Source organism: Nomascus leucogenys, chromosome 2 (genome assembly GCF_006542625.1).
Source record: "Nomascus leucogenys isolate Asia chromosome 2, Asia_NLE_v1, whole genome shotgun sequence".
In the NCBI taxonomy this organism is placed as follows: Eukaryota; Metazoa; Chordata; class Mammalia; order Primates; family Hylobatidae; genus Nomascus; species Nomascus leucogenys.
The window spans coordinates 445,696-455,288 of NC_044382.1; the positions used below are offsets into that span (position 1 = coordinate 445,696).

Below are 9,593 nucleotides of genomic sequence, written 5' to 3' on the forward strand. Positions count from 1 at the left end.
GTTCACTTGTGGTTTCTGTAGGTACTCGGGAGGCTGAGGTAAGAGTATTGATTGAGCCTGCCGGGCGCGGTGGCTCACGCTTGTAATCCCAGCACTTTGGGAGGCCAAGGCGGGCGGATCACGAGGTCAGGAGATCGAGACCACGGTGAAACCCCGTCTCTACTAAAAAATACAAAAAATTAGCCGGGCGTGGTGGTGGGCGCCTGTAGTCCCAGCTACTCGGAGAGGCTGAGGCAGGAGAATGGCATGAACCCGGGAGGCGGAGCTTGCAGTGAGCCGAGATCGCGCCACTGCACTCCAGCCTGGGCGACAGAGCGAGACTCCGTCTCAAAAAAAAAAAAAAAAGAGTATTGATTGAGCCTGAGAGATGGAGGCTGCAGTGAGCAGAGATCTCGCTGCTGCACTCCAGCCTGGGTAACAGAGCAAGACCCTGTTCCAAAAAAAAAAAAAAAAAAAAGACTCTCCTATTTTTTTTTATTCTGGAAACTTCTAAATTTCAGCTTGTATGTTTAAGTGTAAATTCTATTTCATATAATTTTTTTGTTATGGTATGAGGTTGGAATTAAGGTTAATTTCTTTCCCCTATGGATATCCAGTTGTTCCTGAACCCATTTGTTGCAAAGACGCTATTTCCGCATTGAATTGCTTTGGTGCCTTTGGTGAAAATCAAACAACTGCATATATGTGGGCCCAAATTCCTTTTGTTCATTTTTTGCTTTTCAATTAAAAATTTCAAATAGGCCAGGCATGGTGGCTCACCCCTGTAATCCTAGCGTTTTTGTAGGTTGAGGCAGGAGGATTGTTTGAGGCCAGGAGTTGGAAATCAGCCTGTGCAGCATAGCAAGGCCACCTCTCTACACACACACACACACACAAAAAGTTAACTGGGCATCAAGGCTGCAGTGAGCTGTAATCACACCAGGACACTGCTACTGGATGCTACTGGATGCTACTGGATGACAGAGTGAATCCCTGTCTCCAAATAAATAAACAAATAAGTAAATTAATAAATCTTTCATTAGATGAATATGCTGTCATCAAAGAATGAACATTTATGTTGTTTCCAATTTTTTTTTTTTTTGAGACAGATTCTCACTCTTGTCACTCAGGCTGGAGTACAGAGGTGCCATCATAGCTCACTACAATCTCTACCTCCTTGGTTCAAGTGATCCTTCCACCTCAGCCTCACAAGTGGCTGGGACCATAGGTGCACACCACCACACCTGGCTAATTTTTGTATTTTTTGTAGAGATGTTGTCCGTATGTTGACCAGGCTGGTCTGGAACTCTTGGCCTCAAGCAGTCCACCCACCTTGGCCTCCCAAAGTGTTGGGATTGCAGGCATGGGACACCTGGCTTAGCCTTTGTTTCCACTCTTTCGCTATAATGAAAAATGACACCATATATATTTTGTGTACATTTTTTTGTGTGAACCAATGTTCTCAACATACATTTATATATACCCAGGAGTGGAATTGATGGATTGTATAGTAACCCTATGTTTAACTTTTTGGTATAGAAAGTGAAACTCGAAACTAGCAATTCCACTACCACCATTTATTTATATGACATTTCCAGAAAAGGCAGATGAAAACAGAGAGAAAGCAGATCACTTCTTCTGTACCACCGAAGCCGAGAGCCAGGGTTGGCTGCAGATGGGCATGTTGGAAATCTTTGTGGTAACGGAACTGTTTTAAAAGTGGATTGTGGTGATGGTTGCAGAATCCTATGCAGTGACTAAAAATCATTGAGCTGTAAACTTAAAACAAGTGGATTTTATTGTATTGAATTGTGCCCCAATAAAGCTGTTATGGAATGCTAAAACATAAAAACAAACCCCAAACACAGCAGCGAGGCAGTTAGTGTTTCCCAGGGATCAGCTGAGTGACAGTTGCAGTGTGCAAAGTGATCCCTGTGGCCCAGAGCATAATAATGTTCACATAAGGCTTTAATGCAGCCTTGGAGGGCAGGTAACTTGCACCTTGAAACTTGAAGTTCTTGCTAGCGTTGCTGGTAATCAAGGGAAAGTGTTGTGTAAATAATCAAGATGTGAGTAAATTCACGGAGATGCCAAGTAAATGAAGGAGGTGAGCGACCACCGCGAGACTGAAGGGAGGGGCGTGATGGAAGTCATCCAATCCAAAACTGCCGGAATGGAGGCCTTGCCAATGGATGGGTTTAAGAAAGGAAAGGTGCATTTTCCAGAAACAAAATGAGGATCCGTCATAGGATCCAGTTTATGGTCAACACAGGCACATCCACCCAATAGTGTGTGTCCGCAGGAGGGGCCAATGTGTGCTGCTGTTTTGTGTGTAATGTGCAAAGTCCTGGTCCTTGAGGAGATGGGCGCACTGGCTTGTATTTTCCACAGCTGTCTTTTTAAATCTAGGAGAGAAAATCTTCTGTCGACGGGCGCTCGGGGCTGCAGGAGGGTCGTGGTGTTGAATGTGCTGGCCTTCTGCAGGGGCCGCCTGGGCGGGTCAGCTCCTGCGCTGGCTGTCAAGGTGCGAGTTACACAACCCCTGGAGGTGGCAGTTCCTCGTCTGTAGAATGCGGTGAGAGCAGCGCCTTTCTTCCAGGTGGGTGACGAGGGTTAGAGCAGTTAACACACGCACTAGCACTAGGTAAGACTGAAGAAACACTCCCTGAATCTACAGCTGTGCCAAGGCAGCTCAGTTCCAGGCCCAGGGGACACAGCACGAAGGAAACAAAACGGACGGATCCTGCTCCCCAGAGGGGAAGGGTGGGGGTGAGGAACGAGGGAAGACCGAGGCCAGGCAGGCGGACAACGGTGGACGGCACTGCGCGATGGAGAGGGGCCTCCGCCCGGGGAGACGTGGAAGAGGCGGCGCGAGGGCGCACGGGGCTGCAAGGGAAAGGCGGGTGCGGGGGCTGCAGGGGCCGAGCGGGAGGCTGGGGGAGGATTCACTGGAACTCGCCTTGGACCCCACGCTTGCTCGGGATCTGGATTCCACTTGGCAGCGCGCAGCCGTCCAGTGGACGGGCTTCGTGCGAAGTTCGTCGGCGCCGCTGTCCGCGGTAAGTGAGGTGGGTTCAGTTCTTCAAAGGTGCCTCAACCGTTGAGGAAAGGCAACGGTATAAATAACCTTGATGGCCTTTTCTCCATAACCTGGTGGAGATGGTGTTGGGGTGTTCCAGGCTAGTTTTCTGTGGAATAAATTTGAAGTAATGAGGTGAAAAATAGAAGGTTCTGTTTCCGCCCGGTTTCGAACCGGGGACCTTTCGCGTGTTAGGCGAACGTGATAACCACTACACTACGGAAACCTGCATGAGCTTCCTGGCCCATCATAATGAGTCCCCACACAAGGCCGTATTTTATTTCTCACGGTAATTCTGAGCTTCCTGCATGCGTCCCTTCGAGCTTGCCTAATGGGCATGAGCACTCAAGAAAAGGACGTTTCAGCACTTGGAAGGCTGAGGCAGATGGACGGCTGGAGCCCAGGAGGTCGAGGCTGCACTAGGCTATGATTGCGCCGCTGCACTCCAGCCTGGGAGACAGAGCAAGGCTCAGTCTCGAAAGAGAGAAAAGAAAGAAAAAGGGAGAGAGAGAGAGACAGAGAAACAAGAAAAGGAAGTTTTCATGCCCGATGTGGTGGCATAAGTGGGCATGGGAGTCCTGAGAGAAGGTGTGGTGGCGACCTCAGAGAGACAGGCAGTCGAGCTGTCTGGGGTTGACAGTGGGCTTGGGGGCTGGACAGCAGGGGCGCGCTGGCAGCGTTTTCTAAGAGAAGAGACTTTCAGAAGAAGCTGCTTGGGGAATATGAGGCCGTGCGTTCGTGAGTGGAGCTGGAGCTTGTGGGCCTGGAGAAATTGCAGTGGAATGAAAGAGGAAGTAGCCTGCAACACCATTTTTATTGCTCCATTGTTTGGTAGAGCTCTAGATTATCCAAGCAGCCACTGCTGTTGGACATTTAGGTTATTTTCCTCCCATCGACAATGTGAAAGCGTTATGAGGCTACCTCTTTGGCAGCATTTGGTACTTTTCACTTACTATGATGATTATGTTTTAACTTCTAGCCATTCTTGTGGGTATGTAGTATTTCCTCATGGTTTAAGTTTGCATTTAGCTGATGGGGAAAGATGATAAGCACTTTTTCATGTGTATGACTCATTTTTTTAAATCTTCCTTTGTGAGGGGTCTCTTAAATATCTCTTCCATTAAAAACAAAGAAACAAAAACCAAACAACCAAAGAATCCTCAAAAACAAAAAACAGAGGAACTGGCCTCGCGTGGTGGCTGACACCTGTAATCCCAGCACTTTGGGAGGCCGAGGCAGATGGGTTATTTGAACTGATGGGTTCAAGGCCAGTCTGGGCAACATATTGGGACACCATCTCTACAGAAAATCCCCAAATTAGTCAGGGGTGGTGGCGCACACCTGCAGTTTCTGTAGCTACTGGGGAGGGTAAGGTGGGAGTATGGGTTGAGCCTGGGAGATTGAGGCTGGAGTAAGCAGAGATGTCACTGCTGCACTGCTGCCAGGACAACAGAGCAAGACCCTGTTCCAAACACACACACACGCACACACACCCCAAACACTCTCCTATTTTTTTTCCTTTTAATCTAGAAACTTTTAAATTTTAGCTTGCATGTTCAAGTGTAAATTGTATTTCGTATTAATTTTTTGTTATAGTGTGAGGTTGGGATTAAGGTTAATTTCTTTCTCCTATGCATATTCAATTGTTCCTGAACCAATTGTCGAAAAGACGTTATTTCCTCCTCGAATTGCTTTGGTGCCTTTGGTGAAAATCAAATAACTGTGTATATGTGGACCCCAATATTTTTGTTCGTTTTTGTTTTTCAGTTAAAAATTTCAAATAGGCCAGGCATGGTCGCTCACCCCTGTAATCCCAGGGCTTTGCTAGGTTGAGGCAGGAGGACTGCTTAAGGCCAGGAGTTGGACACCAGCCTGTGCAACACAGCAAGATCACATCTCTACCAAAAAAAAAAAAAAGAAAAAAAAAAGTTAGCTGGGCATGGTAGTGGGTGCCTGTAGTCTCACCTACTTGGCAGGCTGAGGCAGGAGGATTGCTTGGGCCTGGGAGTCCAAGGCTGCAATGAGCTGTAATCACACCAGTGCACTGCTACCTGGATGACAAAGTGAATCTCTGTCTCCAAATAAATAAGTAAATAAATTTTTGCATTGTGTGAATATTCCATTTTTTCTAACCATTTATCAATGGATGATCATTTATGTTTTTTTCCACTACTTATTTTATTTTATTTTATTTTATTTATTTCAAGATGGAGTCTTGCTCTGTCACCAGGCTGGAGTGCAGTGGTGCAATCTCGGCTCACTGCCATCTCTGCCTCCCAGGTTCAAACGATTCCCCTGCCTCAGCCTCTGGAGTAGCTGGAACTACAGGCATGTGCCACCACACCCGACTCATTTTTATTTTTTGGTAGAGACAGGGTTTCACCATGTTGGCCAGGATTTCTCCATCTCCTGACCCTGTGATTCGCCTGCCTCAACCTCTGAAAGTGCTGGGATTACAGGCGTGAGCCATCGTGCCAGGCCTATTTATTTATTTATTTATTTATTTATTTATTTATTTATTTTAAGACAGGTTCTCACTCTGTCATCCAGGCTGGAGAACAGTGGTGCCATCACAGCTCACTGCAGCCTCTGCCTCCTTGTTTCAAGTGATCCTCCCACCTCAGCCTCACAAGTAGCTGGGACCATAGGTGCACACCACCAGATGTGGCTACTTTTTGTATTTTTTGTAGAGACAGGGTCACTATGTTGCCCAGGCTGGTCTGAAACTCTTGATCTCCAGCAAGTCACCCGCCTTGGCTCCCTAAAGTGCTGGGATTACAGGTGTGAGCCACCTTGCCCACCCTTCTTTCCACTTTTTTGCTATGATGAATAATGATCCTATGAACATTTTGTGTACAATTTTTTACATGAACATATGTTTTCAACTCTTTTTCCTATATACCTAGGAGTGGAATTGATGGATTGTATAGTAACCCTATGTTTAACTTTTTGGTATAGAAAGTGAAACTTGTGGCCGGGCGCGGTGGCTCACGCCTGTAATCCCAGCACTTTGGGAGGCCAGGCGGGCGGATCACGAGGTCAGGAGATCGAGACCACGGTGAAACCCCGTCTCTACTAAAAATACAAAAAAAAAAAAATTAGCCGGGCGTGGTGGCGGGCGCCTGTAGTCCCAGCTACTCGGAGAGGCTGAGGCAGGAGAATGGCGGGAACCCGGGAGGCGGAGCTTGCAGTGAGCCGAGATCCCGCCACTGCACTCCAGCCTGGGTGACAGAGCAAGACTCCGTCTCAAAAAAAAAAAAAAAAAAAAAGAAAAAGAAAAAGAAAGAAAAAAAAAAAAACGTGAAACTTGCAACTAGCAATTTCACTACTACCGTTTATTTATATGACATTTCCAGAAAAGGCAGATGAAAACAGAGAGAAAGCAGATCACTTCTTCTGTACCACCGAAGCCGAGAGCCAGGGTTGGCTGCAGATGGGCATGTTGGAAATCTTTGTGGTAACGGAACTGTTTTAAAAGTGGATTGTGGTGATGGTTGCAGAATCCTATGCAGTGACTAAAAATCATTGAGCTGTAAACTTACAACGAGTGGATTTTATTGTATTGAATTCCCAATAAAGCTGTTATGGAATGCTAAAACATAAAAACAAACCCCCAAACACAGCAGCGAGGCAGTTAGTGTTTCCCAGGGATCAGCTGAGTGACAGTTGCAGTGTGCAAAGTGATCCCTGTGGCCCAGAGCATAATAATGTTCACATAAGGCTTTAATGCAGTCTTGGAGGGCAGGTAACTTGCACCTTGAAACTTGAAGTTCTTGCTAGCGTTGCTGGTAATCAAGGGAAAGTGTTGTGTAAATAATCAAGATGTGAGTAAATTCACGGAGATGCCAAGTAAATGAAGGAGGTGAGCGACCACCGCGAGACTGAAGGGAGGGGCGTGATGGAAGTCATCCAATCCAAAACTGCCGGAATGGAGGCCTTGCCAATGGATGGGTTTAAAAAAGGAAAGGTGCATTTTCCAGAAACAAAATGAGGATCCGTCATAGGATCCAGTTTATGGTCAACACAGGCACATCCACCCAATAGTGTGTGTCCGCAGGAGGGACCAATGTGTGCTGCTGTGTTTTGCGTGTAATGTGCAAAGTCCTGGTCCTTGAGGAGATGGGCGCACTGGCTTGTATTTTCCACAGCTGTCTTTTTAAATCTAGGAGAGAAAAGCTTCTGTCGACGGGCGCTCGGGGCTGCAGGAGAGTCGTGGTGTTGAATGTGCTGGCCTTCTGCAGGGGCCGCCTGGGCGGGTCAGCTCCTGCGCTGGCTGTCAAGGTGCGAGTTACACAACCCCTGGAGGTGGCAGTTCCTCGTCTGTAGAATGCGGTGAGAGCAGCGCCTTTCTTCCAGGTGGGTGACGAGGGTTAGAGCAGTTAACACACGCACTAGCACTAGGTAAGACTGAAGAAACACTCCCTGAATCTACAGCTGTGCCAAGGCAGCTCAGTTCCAGGCCCAGGGGACACAGCACGAAGGAAACAAAACGGACGGATCCTGCTCCCCAGAGGGGAAGGGTGGGGGTGAGGAACGAGGGAAGACCGAGGCCTGGCAGGCGGACAACGGTGGACGGCACTGCGCGATGGAGAGGGGCCTCCGCCCGGGGAGACGTGGAAGAGGCGGCGCGAGGGCGCACGGGGCTGCAAGGGAAAGGCGGGTGCGGGGGCTTCAGGGGCCGAGCGGGAGGCTGGGGGAGGATTCACTGGAACTCGCCTTGGACCCCACGCTTGCTCGGGATCTGGATTCCACTTGGCAGCGCTCAGCCGTCCAGTGGACGGGCTTCGTGCGAAGTTCGTCGGCGCCGCTGTCCGCGGTAAGTGAGGTGGGTTCAGTTCTTCCCAGGTGCCTCAACCGTTGAGGAAAGGCAACGGTATAAATACCCTTGATGGCCTTTTCTCCATAACCTGGTGGAGATGGTGTTGGGGTGTTCCAGGCTAGTTTTCTGTGGAATAAATTTGAAGTAATGAGGTGAAAAACAGAAGGTTCTGTTTCCGCCCGGTTTCGAACCGGGGACCTTTCGCGTGTTAGGCGAACGTGATAACCACTACACTACGGAAACCTACATGAGCTTCCTGGCCCATCATAATGAGTCCCCACACAAGGCCGTATTTTATTTCTCACGGTAATTCTGAGCTTCCTGCATGCGTCCCTTCGAGCTTGCCTAATGGGCATGAGCACTCAAGAAAAGGAGGTTTCAGCACTTGGAAGGCTGAGGCAGATGGACGGCTGGAGCCCAGGAGGTCGAGGCTGCACTAGGCTATGATTGCGCCGCTGCACTCCAGCCTGGGAGACAGAGCAAGACTCAGTCTCGAAAGAGAGAAAAGAAAGAAAAAGGGAGAGACAGAGAGAGAGAGAGAGAGAGAAAGAAACAAGAAAAGGAAGTTTTCATGCCCGATGTGGTGGCATAAGTGGGCATGGGAGTCCTGAGAGAAGGTGTGGTGGCGACCTCAGAGAGACAGGCAGTCGAGCTGTCTGGGGTTGACAGTGGGCTTGGGGGCTGGACAGCAGGGGCGCGCTGGCAGCGTTTTCTAAGAGAAGAGACTTTCAGAAGAAGCTGCTTGGGGAATATGAGGCCGTGCGTTCGTGAGTGGAGCTGGAGCTTGTGGGCCTGGAGAAATTGCAGTGGAATGAAAGAGGAAGTAGCCTGCAACACCATTTTTATTGCTCCATTGTTTGGTAGAGCTCTAGATTATCCAAGCAGCCACTGCTGTTGGACATTTAGGTTATTTTCCTCCCATCGACAATGTGAAAGCGTTATGAGGCTACCTCTTTGGCAGCATTTGGTACTTTTCACTTACTATGATGATTATGTTTTAACTTCTAGCCATTCTTGTGGATATGTAGTATTTCCTCATGGTTTAAGTTTGCATTTAGCTGATGGGGAAAGATGATAAGCACTTTTTCATGTGTATGACTCGTTTTTTTTATCTTCCCTTGTGAGGTGCCTCTTAAATATCTCTTCCATTAAAAAGAAAGAAACAAAAAACAAACAACCAAAAAATCCTCAAAAACAAAAAACAGAGGAACTGGCCTCGCGTGGTGGCTGACACCTGTAATCCCAGCACTTTGGGAGGCCGAGGCAGATGGGTTATTTGAACCGATGGGTTCAAGGCCAGTCTGGGCAACATATTGGGACACCATCTCTACAGAAAATCCCCAAATTAGTCAGGGGTGGTGTCGCACACCTGCAGTTTCTGTAGCTACTGGGGAGGGTAAGGTGGGAGTATGGGTTGAGCCTGGAGATTGAGGCTGGAGTAAGCAGAGATGTCACTGCTGCACTGCTGCCAGGACAACAGAGCAAGACCCTGTTCCAAACACACACACACATACAGAGACACACACCCCCAAACACTCCCCTGTTTTTTTCCTTTTAATCTAGAAACTTTTAAATTTTAGCTTTCATGTTCAAGTGTAAATTCTATTTCGTATTAATTTTTTGTTATAGTGTGAGGTTGGGATTAAGGTTAATTTCTTTCTCCTATGGATATTCAATTGTTCCTGAACCAATTGTCGAAAAGACGTTATTACCTCC

At 47.9% G+C, this 9,593-nt stretch overlaps 2 non-coding genes across 2 annotated transcripts; both read right to left on the reverse strand.

The window, feature by feature from the left end:
* Positions 1-3,211: 3,211 nt before the first annotated feature.
* Positions 3,212-3,284, reverse strand: TRNAV-AAC. The gene has a single exon. It is a non-coding gene; the product is annotated as a tRNA-Val (tRNA).
* Positions 3,285-8,047: 4,763 nt separating this feature from the next.
* Positions 8,048-8,120, reverse strand: TRNAV-AAC. Its single transcript has one exon. It is a non-coding gene; the product is annotated as a tRNA-Val (tRNA).
* Positions 8,121-9,593: the final 1,473 nt, after the last annotated feature.